Source organism: Corvus hawaiiensis, chromosome 4 (assembly GCF_020740725.1).
Source record: "Corvus hawaiiensis isolate bCorHaw1 chromosome 4, bCorHaw1.pri.cur, whole genome shotgun sequence".
Taxonomy (NCBI): domain Eukaryota; kingdom Metazoa; phylum Chordata; class Aves; order Passeriformes; family Corvidae; genus Corvus; species Corvus hawaiiensis.
Genome location: NC_063216.1, coordinates 70,579,778 through 70,600,110, shown reverse-complemented (window position 1 = coordinate 70,600,110; position 20,333 = coordinate 70,579,778). Strand labels below are relative to the sequence as shown.

General features: G+C 37.0%; 1 protein-coding gene and 1 long non-coding RNA gene across 13 annotated transcripts in view; one reads left to right on the top strand and one right to left on the bottom strand.

Moving 5' to 3' along the window:
- LOC125324684 overlaps nucleotides 1–14,345 on the bottom strand; it is a 44,352-nt gene extending 30,007 nt beyond the window's left edge. For 7 of the 10 annotated variants that reach the window (XR_007203084.1, XR_007203082.1, XR_007203090.1 and 4 more), the window contains exons 1-3: nucleotides 14,037–14,345; nucleotides 3,937–4,072; nucleotides 1,021–2,253 (exon numbers count right to left, since the gene is read on the bottom strand). This is a non-coding gene — a long non-coding RNA (uncharacterized LOC125324684). The other 3 variants (XR_007203083.1, XR_007203088.1, XR_007203089.1) reach the window with 3 other exon arrangements.
- The window catches only part of PCLO (piccolo presynaptic cytomatrix protein), a 329,242-nt gene that overhangs the window by 295,720 nt on the left and 13,189 nt on the right, over nucleotides 1–20,333 (top strand). The gene's annotated exons all lie outside the window — the stretch shown is intronic.

Sequence of the window (20,333 nt, the reverse complement as noted above, 5' to 3'; positions counted from 1 at the left end):
ATGAGTGAGGCAAAGCCAGTTTTCCTAACATTTCTCATTCTCCAGACAAAAGTTATTGTACACTGCTTTCTTTCCCAGACTCTTGAAACTGTCTTGTTGAATCTACCTTCTTGTATGCAAGTACAGTTCTATCAAGGAAGAAAGGTAGAGAGGCCATAACTTCCCCATAAATATTTCATTATTTTGGATACATGCCTTCTTACATTATAGGGGAAAAACCACTCTGAAATCACATCTACATCCAACTATAATATGACTAATAAGTTCCCTCTTTATTGGCAGAATCTACTGCCCTCAGGTTAGTTGTTCTGAATCAAATTCCAAAATTAAATATTTCAGTTTTCTTGTTGAACAAAGCTGAGTAATTTGTTTCAAGTACAATTTTCTGCCACTGACTAAAGATTCTAAATTGAAGACAGCTTGAAAATGGATATAACAGTAAGTGATGCAAATCCTGAGAGAAAGGACACACACAAACAACAAATACATTATTTTTTCCCTGCCCCTCTCTGGGATCAAATGAATTTGTGGATACATATTTAAAGCATTGATCAAAAGTAATAATTATTCCAATTTCTGCTATAATTATGAGCAGAAATTTCTTTCTTAGGGATACTATGTCTGTTATGATCATAGATCAAAGTGAAAAAAGAAATCAGATCTTTTTGGATGCATTTTGTGAATTTATCTGCATGATTATTTTTATGTTAATAATTCCAATTACACAGTAGCAGATTTTTTCATTAAAAAGGTCCAAAAAATTTATCTGAGCAGATTTCCTAAAGAAATTAAAAGTTTTGATGAAGTTTTAACTGTTTATTTAAAAAAATCCCAGCAAAAATTAGGAAGGGATGCATAAAATTGACATCTTCCTTAATTTCCTAATGAATCATTTGAATGAATAACCTGATCTTTATAATGCAGTCACTTGTAATGACAAAATGAGATTTCCAATATTTTCTCAACTGACTGAAGTGCTTTAAGTCTTGTGTAAATACTTGTTTTATGGTACCAAGTTACCTTTGATAGTTAGCAGAGGAACTTAGAGGTTTCTGCATCATTTTGAAATTGGCACAAGTGGAAAAGACAGTGCTTCTATCTGGAAACTTTAGATAAAACACTGTGCATTCTGTCCTTCCGTCTGTTCTGATGGTCTTTAAATATCTCTGGTGAAGGAGACTCCACACTCTCTCTGGGCAATCTGTTCCACTACTTGGTCACTGACAAAATAAAAAAGTTCTTCCTCGTATTCAGGTGGAACTTGTTGTGAATGAGTTTCTGCCCATTGCCCTTGTCCTGTTGCTTGGCACCACTGAACAGAGCTCAGCCCATCCTCTTGTCACCATCCCTTCAGATACTGATAGACATTGGCGAGGTCTCCTCTCAGTCATCTCTTCTCAAAGCTGGATAGGCCAAATTCTCTCAGCTTTTCCTCATAAGAGGAAATCATTTTTATAGCCCATTGATGGACCTGCTCCAGGAGCTCCATGTCTCTCTTGTACTGAGGAGCCCAGAACTGGACACAGCACAGCATATATGGCCTCACTAGGGCTGAATAGAGAGCAGGATCACCTTCCTTAACCTACTGGCAATGCTCTTCTGTTGGCCTACTTGGCACAAGGGCACATGGAAAGTACATGGAGAGCTTGTTGTCCACCAGGACAACCAGGTCCTTCTCTGCAGTGCTGCTTTCCAGCAGGTCTAACCTGTGCTCCTCCTCAGGGGCAGGACCCTGTATTTGCCTTTGTTGAATTGCAGAAGGTTCTTCTCTGCTCAACTCTCCAGCCTGTTGGGGTCCTTCTGAAGGGCTGCACAGTCCTCTGGGGTATGAGCCGCTTGTCTCAGCCTTGTGTCATCAGCAAACTTGCTGGGAGGCGTCTACCCCTCCATACAAGTCACTGATGAATAAGTTGAATAAGATTGGACCCAGTATCAAAACCCTTGTGGGATATCACTTGTTTCAGGTCTTCAACCAGACTCTGTGCCACTGATCAAAACCCTCTGAGCTCTGCTGTTCAGATGGTTCTCACTGTTCACTTGTCTAGCCTTCACTTACTGACTTTGTCTACGAGGATATCATGGGAGATAGCATCAAAAGCCTTCCTGAACTCCAGTTAAACAACATTCCACTGATCTCCCCTCACCTATCCAGGCAGGTTTTGGAATTCCAGTGATGCTTGTGACAGGAGAGACTGCCTTCATTGAGTTAAAGGGAGTTTTGCCATAGGAATTCAGTATTGCCCCATTTGAGTTCTGCAATAAATTTTGAAATAAATTAATATATTCCATTGTATTGCACAGGAAACACTGCTTCACTACTATATGAGTTACAGAATATTTATACATGGTCATGACACACGTAGATGACATACACAGACAAATACATGTAGTGGGCTGGATGAATAATGTTTAACAGTTTAGATCAGGCTGTACTTCATTAAAGTCACTGAAATTTTGGCAGCCTAATATTGGCATGAGAGAAGAGGGATCACACAATAAGAAATTTTCAAGTACTATGAAAAATACAGGAGTGGTGCTGGAGAGTGCAGAAAAATTACATTTGAACCAGTTAGATGACTGAGCAACTAAAGTTCTGCAAATGATTCCTGAAGGTGGGAAATCTGTCCTCTCAGCAAACCTGAGCTAAGACTCGACAGCTTTTACTCTATTATTTAGACAAGCAACATTTTTGTCCTACTCTATAAGTGATCTTTAACTCCCCAGGTTATCACAGGATTGATTCACTGTGTTTACTTTAAATAAGCAGAACTATATTTCAGAAAATTGCTTATATAAATGTAAGGAATCCTTCATAACACAAACTTGTTGGAATTCAGATCACCTGTCTTGTATTCAGAGAAATTTCCAAACTATGTAAATATTTTTGCTCCCCTAGTTGGTTTCTGTACTGATGCTAGTGGCATTTTTTGCATCTTTTTTTCTTTTTTTATTGCAGTTGAATTGTGAAAGTGAAGGTAGGATCTATGAACTATTTCAAATGGAAAATTTGTATAATATTACATGCTAGGATCAAAAGTGGTATCAGCAATTTGAAATTAACTTACATCACTCTAACTTCATAAACTTAAATTTGAGCCCAAGTATTTGGAGGTGATTGATTCAACAAGGAAATACTTTGTGCTGAGACAAGGTAGAGTGCTAGGATTAAGTCTACTTCAAAGATATATATGCTTATATTTGGACAAATGAACATATATGTGTACACATGTGTTAGGATCTGATTATCCAAAGATGCTTCTGCACAAATTAAGGTGCAAATGAAACCATATGCCAAAGTCAATAGTCCAAATTTTATTTAAGAGTAGATGTGTGGTAGGGAGGGCAGGGACAGAAGAAAGAGAGAGACATTAAGTAGAAATATAGTCACCACCACATGGGTCGCTGTGGCATCCTTCCTGTGCTTCTTCCTCTGGTCTTCTTGCTGGTGGGAGATCCTGGAGTGTTCTTCTGGATGTACCACTTTTATACCATCTAAGTCCCAGGTATCCACAGAACCTAGATGCTGTTCCCATAACTTGGTCTGGCATAATGACTTACTTCGATTCTCACAGTTTGCTGGGGTGAGAAATTTTGTCCGGGTAGGTTACCCAGATCTGCCTCAACCTGGCGTCTTCTTACTGTTGCCTTCTGGGCTTATCACAAGTTCCCCCATCACAGTGGGGTTTTGTCCAGTTTAGGACTGGAATTAATGCCTTCCTGTTTGCCATCTGTGCCTGTTGTGGTGCCTTCTCTTAACAGCAACTTCCTTCTCTGACAGTGTCTTGAGATATTTCACTGCATTCTTTAAGTCCTGACAACGTGTGTGCATGTATATATAGATATTTGTGCACATATATAAATTATTGAATCTCACACATAGATATATACATGTAGATGTACACATATATATTATGACTTAATAGTTTTTTGACATACCTGTTTGGAAATAAAAAACAAACTTATGTTCTGAATGAAATGCTTCATCTGTGTCTATGGGGTTCTTCATTATTCAAAATACCGCTTTTGTTTCATTAGCTTTTATAATCTGGAGAATGAACATCACTGTTTGTAACTGCAATGGATAACAAAAAAAGATAAGACCTGTGTTCCATAGTGGCTCTGATATAAAAAGAAAACAAATACTATTAATATTCAGTTTTACAATTGACTTTCACGTGTTCTACTAGTTTAATTATCTTCTTTATTATATACATTCACAATAATTTGATGATTAGTGATTTCACTGGAAATTTCTTTTGAATCTTAAATAGAGGATAAGGAGAATTACAATCTGATCTTTTAGATTTTGCAACCTGCTTAAGTAGTTTGGGCATTTCTTTGAGTAGTAGAAGTTTTATTTCAGTATCATACTCATTCTGTTTCTATATTAATTATCTAATTAAAAACTTAGAGTTTTGTCTATTATATAAAAAAATCTAATTCAATGTCTTATTACAGCTGGGACCTCTGAAATAGATAATGCAATGAGAAATTTTCTCATGGGAGTTATGGGAGGATCAGCCACTTAAAAATTTATAATCAGTGGAATGAAATAACCATTCTGAAGGTACAATTCATTTGACCTATTTTAGAGATCTATTTGCAAATAAGACAAACTACGTTCTAGAAGAGCAATCCCTCATATAAAGACACAGACGCTCAGGCAGATGAATCCTAGCAGCAGGGTCTATCTCCAACAGACGTTAGGTGACAGTCACTGTAAAATGTTACTCTAAATGCATCAAGAAGTAACTTTTAAGCACATTTAACTTTATTTGACAAAAATGCTAATTTGATTTGGTCTGCAGTTCTAAAATGGCTGCTGTGCTCAACACTAACTGCAATTACCATTTGGAGTGTTAAGTTCCATAATTATCTTGAACTAACAAGAAGCACAAGATGGTGTCAATTTGGGGGGTTTTTTTTTGTTTTATTTGTTAGAAAAGGCTCTAATTAGGGCATGAAAAATAGAATAGGGAGAAGTTTTGGGTTAACAGTTTACTCAGATACAACATAACCATTTTGAAATCATAGATATATAACTATTATAGAGAACCGGGTTTATTTAATTAAAAATGAACACTAAAGCAGGTCAAAAATCGATCAGTTTTGTGCATCTTTAGACTGCAAATACTAATTCTATTTTAATTATATTTGTATAATTTAATATTTTCAGTTCTTCAAATTCAGTGTTTCTAACCAGATTGATGGGGCTTTTTTTGTTGTTTTTGTTTGTTTATTTGTGCGTTTTGGTTGGTTGTTTGATTGGTTGGTTTGTTGGCTTTTTAACAAGGCAAAAAGAATTTTCCAGAGTTAATGATCAATTTAGCAATAAAATAGGTTTCTATTTTGGTTCTTCTTGAGGAAAGCCCCACACTAGTCCTCTCTTTTCTCCACCTTTCAAGTATCACTGGAAAAAGTAAAAAAAAACCAGCCAACTCAACACTGTAGAGATGATAGAGAGCCTGTAGAATTCTTCCATAGATTCATTTATTGACACAAAACTCATTAGAAAGAAGTAGGAACACTCCCAATTCACTGTATCTTGAGTTCTGTAGATCTACAGTTACTGATTGTCTCCTAGTTGGTTTTGTCTCTCAGAAGAGTCGATGTCCTGTATTTGCTGAAAGAATTTCACCCACAAAAGATGTTAGCAGATAGCAGTTTCCCCTGTTGACCTGTGACAAGCCTGGCAAGAAGCTCTGGGTGCCTAAAGAGACCAGATATGCTCCTCTCTGAGTCCTCTGTCTCTGTGGAGATAGTGGGTTTATCCCTGTTCACTGTAGTTCACCAAGAAAAGAGTCATAGCAGACAGAGTTAACATCTGTTATAATCTCGAAGGAAAACTCACAACAGGAAACAGAAGTAGATCATAGTAAAATACAACACATAGAATTAGTAACTTCCTCCTCTTTTTAGTCAGTGTCCCCAGTATTTATCATCACTGACAGTTCTATATATCTAAGATTTGAACTGCGGTGTCATATAATTTTAGAATTAGGCTTTAGGACAGGCATGGAAATAAAATCAACAGTTCAGGAAACTTCACTGTCTAATTCAGTGGTTTCTTCAGGACTCAAAACTCATCAGTATTTAGACCTTTAGTTCACTTTTGGTTAATAGAGGGAAGACAAGGATGCTTCACCAGCTAGGAAGGTGGAAGATAAAGAACTCTGGGAGCTCTTAGAGGAACAAAGATAAAACTGTGGAGAAGAAGGAACAAAGGTGATGTGGGAACTAGTCAGAGGACATAAAATAATTCTAACGTTCCACACCATGGACCTGTTTGGAAGCACAGACTTTTAAAGTTTGCGGAGAGGGCAGCCCATGAGGAAATTTGGCATATGTCTGTCAAAACAAGAGTAAAGAAAAGCATAAATTTCATTCTTTAGTTTTTACTAGTAAAGAGTATCAAGGGATTGAAGTATCCTTGAGCTCTGAGGTGCTCCCAAGCTGTTACATTCCTTCTTTGATTTCAGCCTAAAAGTTGGGCCAAAGAGACAGAAGTCAACCTGCTCACTTCTTAGGACTGCCAAGCTGTCTATAGATAAACTCCACATTCAGTTGAGTCCAGCTCACTTCATGAACACTCATTCCCAGTGTTAGAAACCTCTGGGGTTCACAACCAACGTTCCATTTATTTAGAGCAAACCCAGCCATACACAATCAGACAGAAAGATGTATCTGATGCATCTGGGCTCCCCAGCTCCCTCCAGCTAAAAGGAGCAATGAGGAACTGGGCTTGCATTCATGTTACAGCGCTACTGACTTCTATCTCCTGCAGCAAAACTCTGGAATGGACTGGACTTGCTTTCATGAAGAAGTGCTAACTTGTTGATAGCACCACAGATATATTTAGAGCTCTTTTCCTGAGGCAGCTTTTCTTTATTGTTGACAGTAAAATGGATGTGCTATGAAAAGAGATTTTTGTTTTCAAACAGTTGGGGAATAATGCAAGGATCACAAAACAGATTCAATATTCTTTAGACTTCTTTAAAATGAGTAAAACTAAAAATATGCAATTGATGCCCAAAGCAATTTAAAAAATACTGAAAGTCCTGGCATTGGAGACAATGTCTTTTTGCCACAAAGCAATAGATTATTTTTTCATGCTCTCATGGCAAAATGTGCAGTGTCCACTCTGTTCTGGTCAACAGAACTTGGTTAAAACACTCTTCAAATCAGATTTTTTTCTGGGAAAGTCACTTGTACAATGAAAACAACAGTTTTTCTTTACTCAGTATTAATTTAGAATATGTCTTTGTGATCACTGTTATTTGCATACTGGGCTGCAAAATTAACTGTGCAGGGAGCAGGTCATAGGATGGGATTCTTGCCTTCCACTGGATGCTTGTGCGTATGAAGAAGATGAAGCCAGAGTCTTCTCAGAGCTCATCAGCCAGAAATAGGAAATAGACAACAATCTCAAGCTGAAGTAATGGAAATTCCAACTCACTAAAAGGGAAAATAAAAAGCAAACCAACCAACCCAACAAAAACACACACAAAAAAATTTTGGTTTTCAAAACTCTCCCAACATGCTCTGTTCAGCATCACCTAATGTGGAAGTTAATCCTGTGAGTGTGAGGTAGGACTGGAGAGCTCCAGCAGTCCTTTGCTCTGTGAATCATCCCATCAGTTTACAATTGCTTCATAAAGCACACTTTAAACCAGCATTATCCCTGTAAAATGTCATTTTTCCTTTCCCTCAACCTCATCTCACCCTTCATGGTGACATAAAGCGTGTGCTGATTCAGGTTAGGTGACTAACACAAAATCAATACGCTGGGGTGGGGCAGGGAGGGGGTGAGGTTGCAGTGAGTAGGATCATTTCTGTCAGCCAGCTCACTAGGCAGCTGTACAAACATCCATAGCTACATGAGATAAAGCCAGGGACACTGTGTGGGAAGCAATAAGCAGGAGCATGGAGAGAGCTCTTTCAGCATCAGTGCCTGTTTATGACTTTTTAAGAATCAGTGATTAGTTACAGGTAACAACCTTTTCAGCTAGACTGGTGCTGAGGATGCTATAATTTTCTTTAAGGGAACATCTCATCAGGAAGAGTTTAAAGCAGCAATCTGCTTCAACTCTTTATTAAACACTCCATAGTATTTTTCATAACCACTGAGCCGGTTGAATTCCTCCCAGGTAAATAGGTTCTATTGCTTGAAGTTCCCTGCTGCAACTGCCTACAATTAAGTGTATTCTTTTCTTTCCTGACCACAAGACCTGCAATATCTGATCAAAGGCTTTGTAAATAAGGGGTTATTAAAAAAAAAAATCTTTGTTAACAGAAAAAAAACCCAAGCCAAGTTGGTTTTTTTGCATATTCTTTGTCTGAGCAGAAGGATGATGGTTTTATGGTAAATCACTGAGGAAAACTCAGTAATTTTTTTTTTTTTTGTCAGTGCCAGTTGCACCAGTTTTGTCTTTTGACAGCAGAGGAGTTAATTCTGCCTTTACTAGTGCCCGTTTTCAAAGCATAACAAACAGCTTTCAAAATCAGCACACTGCTCAGCAGGGTAGCAGACTTGCTTATGTTTCTTGAAGAATTCTTGGTAAAAAATGTTCCTTTGCTGCAGCTTATATTTCACATGGAAAAAGGAAATAAATTCAGCACGAAGCTTGAAAACTCCTTATTTTCTTGTCTCTTTATGCCTCTCTGAGATAGTTTAGAAAAGTAGTGAAGATTACCAATATACATTTAGCTGCAATTACTCTCTTTAACTGAAGTTGCCTGACCCTTCTGATTAGAAGAATTGCTTATAATTACTTATATTTTTGTGCAAATAATGATTGTAAACATATAATACAGACCACTCAAAAAACAGATGTACAAAAAGTACTGTATTCGATCCCAGACAACTTAGAATTTAAAAAGAAAAAAGGATACATTATGATTTTTGGTGCTGTCTGATGTTATCTTTCTATGCTTGTTAAGCCTCGGTTCCTTCTTAACTGAAAATAATGGTACTACCCTTTCTAAATTTTAGGGGTTTGCTCACTACCACTAGCATTATTATTATTAAGGGATAAAACCAAAAATTTTACAAAGAAGGAATAGTGCAAGCTGCTGAAAGTATTTATCACAAAAAATGTCTGAGATACAAATTTTGTCTTTTTTAATGTAAATTATGACTATTAATTGACAGCATGATGGACATATAATAAATTCTATTTAATGTAGAGGGTTGTTTATGTTGTTTTACTGAATTTTATTGTATGGATTTTATTTCAAAATTGGAAGTTGCGTGCCTTGCACAGGATAATTAGATGTCTTGTGAGCCATTTCAGTAGCAAGTTTGCAGTCTCCCACATCAGTACGATGTCCTTGGTCAGAATTATGGACTTAAAAGTCTGCATTATTTCCTGCAGCCTGTGTTGGGAGGGAAGAATGAAAATGTGCAGAGAAGTTAAATTGGTGCTCACCTGAATTATGATGTATACATACGCTTAAATTTCAGATGTGAAAATAGTAAAATGTATAGATTTGACCGGCAAATAAAGCTCCTCTGTCTTTGGAAGAGCTACCAATAGAGACCTTGTGACTTCAACACTGATTGGAACATAAATATACAGCACTGGGAGACTTGCAGTTCAGCAGTGGATCCACAAAGTTTTGCTTGCAAAACCTCCTACAAGGGGCCACTTCTGATATATGTGGTCAGGAAAGGGTAAAATTGTGCTGAAATAATTTCAAAAATAAAACATGGTCTTCAGTTCTTTGGCCATGAAATCCCGTATTTCACAATGATAATCACTACACAGAAATAATTAACACTACCACCAATCAGTAAGTTCATTTAAATTCATATGAGTATAAATATGTGGTATTGTCCAAATATTATGGACAACTTGATCCCACTCTCAGGGAAGAAAACACAGGTCAATTTTACGTGATGAATTCCGATATTGTACTTTGAATTTGAGAAAGTTGGCTCAGAGATTTTAGGAAGACATTTCCTTCCATCAGTAGATCTTTAGTGACTTTGTTAATGTTCCTGAGCTAATCTATATCTCTACCTCAATACTTGCATATTCAAATATTTCTGCTTTTATTTTTATGCTTATGTACTCAGTGATTTATTACTTTCATTGGGAACTCAGTAAAAAGCTGCTCAAGACACTAAATAATGCCAAAAGCAAATGAAAACTACTGACTAGTCTTCAAATCCTCTTTTTTTTCTCAGTCCTCAATCATTTAATATTTTGCATGTCCTTTAATCAGTTGAAATTATTTCTGAGATTTTATACAGCTGTTAATATTTTTTCTGATCTGGAATTAAGAGACTCTTTTTCCTGACAGATGCAGAAACAATTTGTTGGGCATAAGGTTGCTCACAAATAACATTTAAGTTGCAACCTGACACTGGTTCTCCTATGTGATGAGGAAAGAGGAGCTTGATATGGTACTTTGCTGTTCTTCACAAGGTTCTCTCCAGTGGTGATGAGTGTCTCTTCTGGAGGGATATCTAACCATGGCCTGGCACCAGCTTGGCAAGTTGTTCTTCATGAACATTAACATAAGGGACAGTGTATTTTCTTGGGTTTTAGACAATTCCAAGCAGATATTTAGTGGTCATATTGTGTCTCTTTAGGGTTTCTAAAAAGGCAATGCTGTAGAGTTTTAAAATATTCTTTATGTCATCAAGACTCCTTTTGTGGTGACTCTTCGGGGGAAGGTAACTTTCTTCAGTGTTGCTGCCTGTTCTGAGCTTCCCCTGCCCAAGACACTTGCCTCTGCCATGTGCTCTGAACCCCTTTGCTCTAAGCGCAGGCAAAACCAAATGTAACTCAAACTCTTTAGCAGTGTCTGACTGGCCGGTCACCCTGGGTCCACCCCCAGTCCGCCCCTTTCCCCTTCTCTGAATAAAAGAGACGATCGAGGGAGGCCCCGCCTCTCTTGACTCTGCTACCCTTCCTGCGAACGTCTCTTGTGTCTGTTTCATTTGAAAGCTTCTAACTGCGGGAAATTGAGCGAGCAGAGAGCTGTATTCCTCCCTCTTTGCTTCTGCTGATGGCATTTGCTTTGCAGCTGATACAGGTACTGATTTTAGAGCTACTGAAATGCTGGATTGCCCGTGCTACCTCTCTGGGTTGCTCGAGGCTTTCTAAGGCATTGACCTACAAGCGCTAGCCAGTATAAAGCTGAAAGGATACCTCCCTCATTTGGCGCCCAACGTGCTATCTCTCTTCAGTTCACATAAACCTGAATTTAAGGTTTAATAAATCTGTATAACAGATTTTTATTCAATCTTCTCTCTTACACTATGAAAATCTCTCAGAATAAGTTCAAAATCCAGGAGAATATATGTTCTGTTTTCCTAAAATCTGTCTTCATTTTTAGTTTAAACCCCCCCCCCCCCCCGCACACCTTCTTACTTTCTATTCTAAATTGATTGAAACTGTAAAGCAAGCCTGTGCAATTCCTTCAGGTATTGGAATCATATTCATGGATGATGATCACAAATGCAATACTATACTTAGTGCAAATTAATAATGACTATACAACAGTAATATCATGAGGTTTTCTTCATGTCCCAGGTATTTTACATTTCAAAACCCACCAGACAAGTTTTAACTCACATTATGCAAAGAATCTATGTTGCAGTTTCAGTTTGTGAGGTCTTGCAAAACCCTACTTTTAATTCCCATATGTAGGGCTTTAATTTTTAAATGTAAATTATGAGCAAGACGTCAACAGTTGTCTTCCAAAGAGCAGTACTAAATCTCAGAGATTCTTGAAAAAATCATGAGTGTCAGCCTCAGTGCATAAAATCTTTGAAGCATTAACTCTCAAAACAAGAGACTAAACTTTTTCAGTTGCCAGAAAGTAAATCTACAGGAGATGTCAGAGCATTAGCTCACTATGAGATACTCCTTTGTATTCATTATTGAAAAGATTCAGCTAATTATAAAAGTTCTACTGCATCCATACTGCCCAGGAGCAGAAAAGGATTTTCAATTAGTTATAAAATGGTTGAGTTTCTTTTTATCCACAGATAGATGGTATATGTTTCAGTGACTTCAGAAAATGTAGGGGAGGGGGGAGTTTCTAAGACAGACAGATTTAAACACCAACATATGTGTGTTTTCTTATTCACCTTTTCTGGTGCACACCATTTTGAGAAAACATTCATCAGAAAAGTTTTCCAGTTGCAGGTGGAATTGATGTCAAATCCAGGTGAAGGCCAAGAAATCATAGTCTCAAATCCCCTCATTTGGGCATTCTCAGATTCCAAAACAGGAGATTGAGTACCTCTTTTCTGTGTGGCACCAGGGAGAGGTGCCAGCATCAGTCTCTGACTATTTTTTCCTCTAAAAAGTCCTGTATAAATATTTTAGGTGATCATATTGCAAATGTTCAGTCTTGCACTATAAATTTCTCCTTGCATCTCTGCTACCAATCTATCATATTCTTCCATGACTGTATATTAGGCCCTTCTGTCCTAATAAAATCCATAATTCTCAGCTCACCTTTCTTTGTGAAAGGACTTCTACTACCTCTCCCATTCCCCATGGAAGTTCAGAGAACTCAGAAACTCAGAAACATTTTTGGCATTTTCATCCCTACAGAAGATTGCCACTTATTCTGTAGCATCATTTTGTCCACCTGGAACAGGATTTAAATTTTGACCTTTGTTGGGGTCCCTCCCCTGCCATGTAGCCCTGGGAGAGGGGCCCTGAGGGCACAGACACGGGGCTTCCCTGCCCCTGCTCAGCCTCGTTCCCATTGGTTGGTTTGTGTTCCCTGCGCGGGCAGAAGGACCCTTGGTCCCATGACTGGAGCAGTTCCTGGGCAGAGCTCCGGCCATGCGGCTGGAGAAATAAACATCGCTGAAACAGCTATCAAGAATCTGTCTGTCCATATATATTTCCTTTCCACGGGACTCCTGGTTTGATATATGCGTGTTGCAGTATCCCCACTGCAACAGACCTTTGCCTTTTTTTTTTTGTGTTACATATAATTCCACTTACTTAACTTGTTTCTTACCAGTTCATAAACACTCTAAATAGGAACACATTTTCCCTTTCTCTTTTTCTTTCCCTTATTTCAGTCTTCATCACAAATCTGAGTGGATTTGCATAAGTGCTGTACTGTCCCTGTACCTTTTCTTCTGCTCTAGGTTTTTATATAATATTTCTTATTCAAACATATCTCTGTGGAGTTTAGCCATACACATCAGTTCAACAGTGCAATGAAATACCAACTTTAGGATATGTCTGTTATAGCAGCTTGAGGGAATCAGCATTGCATGAAATAAAGAATAATGGCACTGCTGAGTGCTGAATGACAGGGAAAATGTAAAGTATGCATTCCAATGAAAAGCAGGTACATTAGTCTATAAAGATTTCTGGTGGAAGGTTAAAAACTTAAAAAAAAAAAAAAAAAAAAAGCATTTAACAGAAGACTCTGGGCAGGAGCTGAAAGGTAAATTGATATTTCTTCAGACTGGTAACTTTAGGAACCATGTCCACATTACTGTAAGATGCTTTCAGGCATCAGTCCTCCACGGACTGTAGAACTTTGAATTCTGCATAATACTATGGAATACTCTGCAGAAGATTTCTGTTCATCCCTCCTGAGCAAAATTTGGATTAAAAGTTTTTTTTAGTTTTGACTGAGCTGATTCCATATTTATCCTGATTAATGGAAAGGATCATCCTCCATTGCTCTGTTGGACAGATTATACAGGTAGTAGAATCCCAGTAGTGATTACAAGTATTCATTTTTATGCTAAAATTTCCTAGGTTCTCTACAGCCAGCCCCAAAATACTCTGATGGTCCTGGAAGACAGATTTGGTTTTCTTTCATACATTAGTCACAATGAGCTTTGTTAGAATTATCACAGGTCTTAATGTCACACAGAATAGACAATGTCTCATACTCTTACACTTTGTAGTCCTATTAGCAGCAATAATTTCAGTAATCATTCTTATTTAATGAGAGAGAAATAGCATCTCAACAGTGGGCTGTTACCACTGTGCCAGGTAACGCAACTACGCAAAAGAAAATCTATTAATATAAGAGCATACCTGTCTTCCACATGAACAGTCAGTGCAGAAGCTTTTGCTCTGGTACCCAAGCTGTGCAGCACACACGGCTGTGCTCTCCAGTGTGTAGCTCCAGGGAGGTATGAGCAAGACTTTAAGCATATTTCACTGAAAGTGCCTCAGAGCTGCAGTATAAATCTGAGGGGGAATCTGGAAATCATGATGTGAGGAGTGAATAGGCATGTTCTTACCAAAAATTTTCATTTCCAGCTATCATGATAGTGTGCCTACTAGGTTTATAGCACAAAGGAGTGCTAACATATTGTGTTAGCTTGGGTATGTGTATGGACGTATTTGTGTATACAAATGCCATCTTCCACCTCCTTATCAAAGAAAGCCTTATAGAGTTGCATATGCCACCATGTGTTAAGTAATTTTTTTGTGGGCTATAAACGACTTGGCCAAGCTGTGAAATGAAACAGCTTGTTCCACTGCACTAACAGTGCAGGCTCAGTGCTTATTGTCTGTGCAGCAAATGTTCGGTGAGTCACTCTCTAAACGAAGCCACATCATATGTGGTTCTTACACCAAGTCCTATTCACTGTGTATGCATCCTTGTGATAGGACAGCTTTATGACAAAGGGAAAATATCAAAATATACTATTATTTTCACTGTTAAGTCAGAAAATAGTGGTACTTTTTTCAGTTTCATTACCAGTTTTAAAAACTTTAGCCTGTCTAGTAAAACTAAGCCTTTATTAGATATGTAGGTAACATCTACCCCTGAAATTAGAATTTTACCCTTTAACTGCTTTTCTATTTATCTTTCTATTGATATAAATTCTCTAAATACCTGCATCTAATTTTATCCACCTACCTCTGAAGTTTAATTTGCTTTTTTGCTTTCACTATGTCCAAAACACTAAAAGGAAAGAAAAATCACTACTTAAACAGCCTTCTGCCAAAGCAAATAGGGAAGTTCCTAGGTGTTTCTGTTACGCAACATGTTCTTGGGTTTACATTGAAATGTAATATGGTTTTGCTTCTTCCTGACCCACAAGTTCAGCAGACATTATATAAATAAACTTTGTTTTTATGTCACTCTGCTCACTTCTGAGTTGTCAGCAGGCTTCCTTACAGAAAAATACTTTTTGGAAACGCAATCTGCAAGTACTTTGATTTCATTGCTTTTATTTTTAGCTGTTGTTTTTAGGATATACATTGTTCTTACAACATTTTCTAAGCACTTTGTGCATTTTAATTTAGGTCGGTGAATGTTTGTTTACATCCCAAGTAAACAAAACCCCAAGTAAAATATTCTCTTCAAATTATTTGTGTCTCTTTGGATTCCCATAAGTAAATACAATAAATGCAAAACCTACTTGGTAATCTAGTTTTCCCCTTCTGATATTGTGCTACATAAGACTTCTGAATTATATTTATAATTACTTGATCCTCTTTATTATATCTTTATGGACATTTTCTATTATCTCTTGCTACCATGCATGGGAGTAATTTTTCTCCCTTTAAAGTGCTTTTATTATTTCCATTATACTTCCAACATATTGTAACATAAGCCAAATGGACTTTAATCTATTTCCTAGGATTTCTACTGTTTCAAGCCAGAATGTCTAATTTCTCAAAATCAAGTGGACACAAAGAATAAATAAAATCTGTTGTGATATTCACATCTTTGTATTTATATTCAGAGTGAGAAGGTGTAAAATTTTTCATTATTTCAACACAGAAAGTGAAGGCTGGCTCAGAAGGGATTTTGTCATTTTAGACTATACTGTCAAACTCTCAAAAACTTGCATATCAAAACTAAAAAATAGATTTAAAATGTCTTTACCATGAGAGAGGGAAAGTAGCTTAAAATCTGTCATCTTTTAAATGAGAACCCAAGCAAATCTAGCAAAGTCCTCCCTCGTTTTGTATAGATGAGACCCATTTTGTGTTCTCATACTGACATGGAAAAAAAGTGCAGACTCAGTTGTCCTACTTTAACAAAATATTTATGCTGTGTTTCAAAAAGATTATTGTAGCATTGTGCAAATACTTTACTGAATTGTGGGTATGTCAAATTCAGACTTTAACATGAAGTTTGCAAATTATTTCTTCCTTTAGCAACACATTTTCTCCTTAGTAAAGCTGCTGTAGAATAAACTTAAATAATCAAGATTCAGGTTGCTCTATATGTATGATATTAGTTTTCTTCTTCTCCTTGTATGAACTGTCTATACAAAAAGCCAGGGCAAAATGTGCCTTTCATCATCAAAATTTCAGATGTGCTGTGGCAAGCCATCTTTTATGCAGCTGAATCTGCAGCGTCTGATATGCCTCATTATGTAAGATGCTAAAATTGTGAAGACTATGAATATATATTTAGACTTGGGCAGTGATTTATGGTGAGGATGAAAGGGAACAAAGGTGGTTGAAGAGAGTTTTTCCTTCTGAGACTGCATAGTTCCCCTTTCAGATCTAGGCTGCACCTATCTTTGAAGTTTGATTAAAATCACAAGAATAATTTCAACCATCGTTTTAGCTTTCTCTCAATAAAGTTATGGAAAAATATGGAGCTTTAAATTTTAATTTTGGTACTTTTAGCCTAGTTTCATTGTTTAAAAATCCATTTTCTAAATGGAAGCCATTAACTCGCCTCTCAACTATCACTGAAAAAAAGGCAGGCACCTCCACAGGCATTTATCCATCCAAAAACCAAAAGCTTAAGGAGGTGTTTTTGCTATTGCCTAGAACATTTAGGGAGTTTGCATTAGACATAAACACTTGCTTATGATTAACCCTGTCATTAGTTTGTCATTCTAAATCAGAGTTAGCATTTGGGGAAATCTGGTATTTGAAGGAATTGCAGAGAAGATGTTGATAGCATTATCAGTTTAGAACCTAAGAATTCCCTTCCACAGAAGTGGAAGATATAAATAAAAGATAATCTAGTAGGATGTACTAAGGGTTATTTGTATGAATATCTTGACTTCCCTCACCTCATTTTTATTCTCTCTCTGCCTACTACCAGTCACATGCACACAGGTATTCTGTGTTCATCTTCATAGTTGAAATCAACCTGTGGAGTAATCTATGATCACCTAAATCTGGTCTCATTACTTTCCCTCCATTTATAATCCGAATATCTCTATGGTACAGGGACAAGTCTTGCTAGAATACTGAAGAAAAAATATTACTGGAGAAAGCTCTGGTCTCCTATACTGTCCTTTAGGTCACTGGTTTGGGCAACTTCTGATACTAGTGAAACTCTTTCCTCAGATTCACCTCCTTTAACACTATTCCTTCATTATACTCTTCCCACCGCCTCATGAACCTACAACATTTTAGAAAGTCACACAACAGAAATAAAGCTGACTGAAACTGGATTGGTACAAGTACATGCCTTTATTTTTCATATTTGAGCATATTGTGAAGTATCAGTGTTATTTTCCCACACATCACATTACTTCAGATCAAGTGTTTTTACATATGGTATCAATGTACAGTTAAAATTGGGGTTTTTTTGGTGGGGTTTTTTGTTCCTTTGTTTGTTTTGTTTTGTGTTTTTCTTTCAAAAAGATGAATAATACCTCTGAAAGGGAGGCACACACAGAATGACCAATAAATGGAACAGAGTTTTTGTGGGAAATATTCCACGCCTCAAAATCTCAAGAGGCAAAAGACTTTCTCTGTTTTCAAAATACATTCTGTACAACAATTTTGTTTCTTCTTAAAATAAGGATTTGGGGCATGCAGGCTAAAGTTCTGTTCCTCTCCCCCATCACACAATTGTGCATCACATCCAAGGAGACTGGGAGATATTAATGAAAGACCTTCTTAGCTCATCTCCTAATATTTAATCTGTTCTCAGCAGTCCACAATACAAGGTAAGGAGAGGGAAGCAAAAAAGAGAGCAGCTCCTTTGGTTCCTGTCTGCTCCCACCACAGAGCATCCCTGTGTCCCAGAGGGAGCCATTTATCAGGAGTGGAACAGAGTTTGCCATCTCAGAGGAGAATGGCTTCCTGCACAGTGTCCCAACCTGTGTCAGGTAAGGGACAGAGTAAATAATAATAACACTGAGTCCTTCTTTTATAACACCACCTAGCCTTTCCATAGGCAGATTAGAGAAAAGAACACATACTAGGGACCCTTAGCATCTGCAGTTCCTCTTCAGAGCAGAGGTAAATAAATACAACCTTTCTCTGAGCTTCAGTTTGTCCCATGAGCTGTTGATTGCACTGTGAGGAGCAAACTGAGTATCCAGTTGCAGGAGCAGCAACAAATCTCAGAACATGAATATATTCAACCTCATATTTATTGAGACAGATCCACGGTAGTAATCCCAACATCTATTTAAAGCACTGTGAGACTGGAGGAAGTGGTAGTTAAAACTGTATTAGATGCCTGATTTTTTTCTTACTGTAGAAAAAATTAATATAAAACCAGCCTGCAAGAGAAAACTGGCAATTTTCATGGAGAAAGCAATATGAATGCAAAAGGTAAAACACAAAAAGAAGGAAATTTAAAAAAAAAACCATAAGGACAGAAAAATTTGGAGCCTGTAAACCTTGGGAAGCATTGTTTATGAAGATTATTCATTATTTTGCAGCAACTTTGTCGGTAGCTCATGCCCCAGCAAGAGGATGAAAGACATCATGAATACAGACAGCTGGTACTGCAAGTAACTTGTGTGATGGTAAAAGAAAAAAAAATATAAAAAATAAAGGAGAGAGAAAGATTTGCTTAAAAAAAGATTGGAAGGTTTTGGCTACATTTTAACTCCTTGATATATGTACTTTTAAAATTATACTGAATACTTTTGCTTTACTTTCAGTTGGAGTTTGCTTAGCTCTAATACTGAAATATATATGCTATATATATATATTTGTCTGAAGCACAGCTGTCTGCTGGACAATGAATTTCTGATTCTTAAAATAGTGTTAAAGGAATCCACCAGAAACATATTTCTTGCTACAACAGCACTGTGTTAGACAGTATGTCTGTATGAGTTTCATGGGTTACTGTGGAGACATTCTTGACTGTGGCAAAGTCTTCTTCAGCCTTCCTAAGACTTTCTGTTTTCCCCTAGGATCACACACCAAAGTCCTGTCTATGTTTACACAATCAAAATCTCTGTCTTCACAGAAAACCCAATCACAAATACTAAATCCAAACAACTCTAAGAGAAGTAGATGTTATTAACTCCACCTCTGAGAGATGAAATCTAAGATCACAGGAAGCTACTAGGGAACATGTGTCTTGTGACAGAACCCATGTTTTTGTGTTCTCTTTAATCATGCCCCATATTTTTAAAGTGGTAACTTTTTCCTTTTTTGAATCAAGTTATCAAGATTTGGATTGGAATCTCAGATTGCTTAGATTTTATGACATGGTGCTATATATTCTAACTCTAAATATTACAAGCACATCCTAATATAGCTGAATACAAGATTTTGTTTAATTAAGAAATAGAGCTACATAGGAGTATTTGAGTAGCTTGATTCTGGAATATATTATTTCTCATTACACCATGTTAGAAATAATTATCCAAGTCCAAGTAATTAGATATCTATGAGACAAACAGTAGTGAAGTACATCAAAACAATTCCTTTATTCTATCAATAAACACTGTACAGAGCCCTCAGGGGCACATTAATTTAATCTCTCTGTGTATCAAAACAGATAAAGACCTAAGGAAATTATGCATCTCTTCAGTAGGCCAATGTCACTGGAAGCTGTTTAGAAGGACCTTCCTCTGATATAAAATCTTTCACCATAAAGTGTCTGACTCCTGAAGCTCCAGAAGAGCATTTCCTACTACTTTGTAAACAATAATTTAATCTATAAACTTAATTTGGAAAGAAAAATGCTGGGAAATATTTGTTAATATTTTTTCCCCTTGTATTTTATGTTTAATTCCACTGCTTCAGCACCCCCCAGTCGCTTCTCTGGATCAGAAAAGCCCATACCAATTTATACACAATCATGAAATAAAATGTCAGTTTATATATCTTCCTGATTCTGTTTTCTGGCCATCTGGCATCCATTCAGGAAATTACTCAAGTATGATGCTTATCAAGTAGCAGCATTTAGATATCTCATATTTAAATTTCCATGTTTAACCTACTCATGCATTATCCATCTATGTGAAAAGACATAGTCAACCTCAGAAAGCAATTCAACTTATTCTAAGATAAAAGTGCTAATTATCTCAGAACTTTACATTTAGACAATTGAACTGAATAAAATGCCTGCCATTCTCCAGTGAGATTTACTTGCTCATTTAATGCATTGCTGAATTAGCCTTGATAACACGGAATGATGGAGGCAACTAC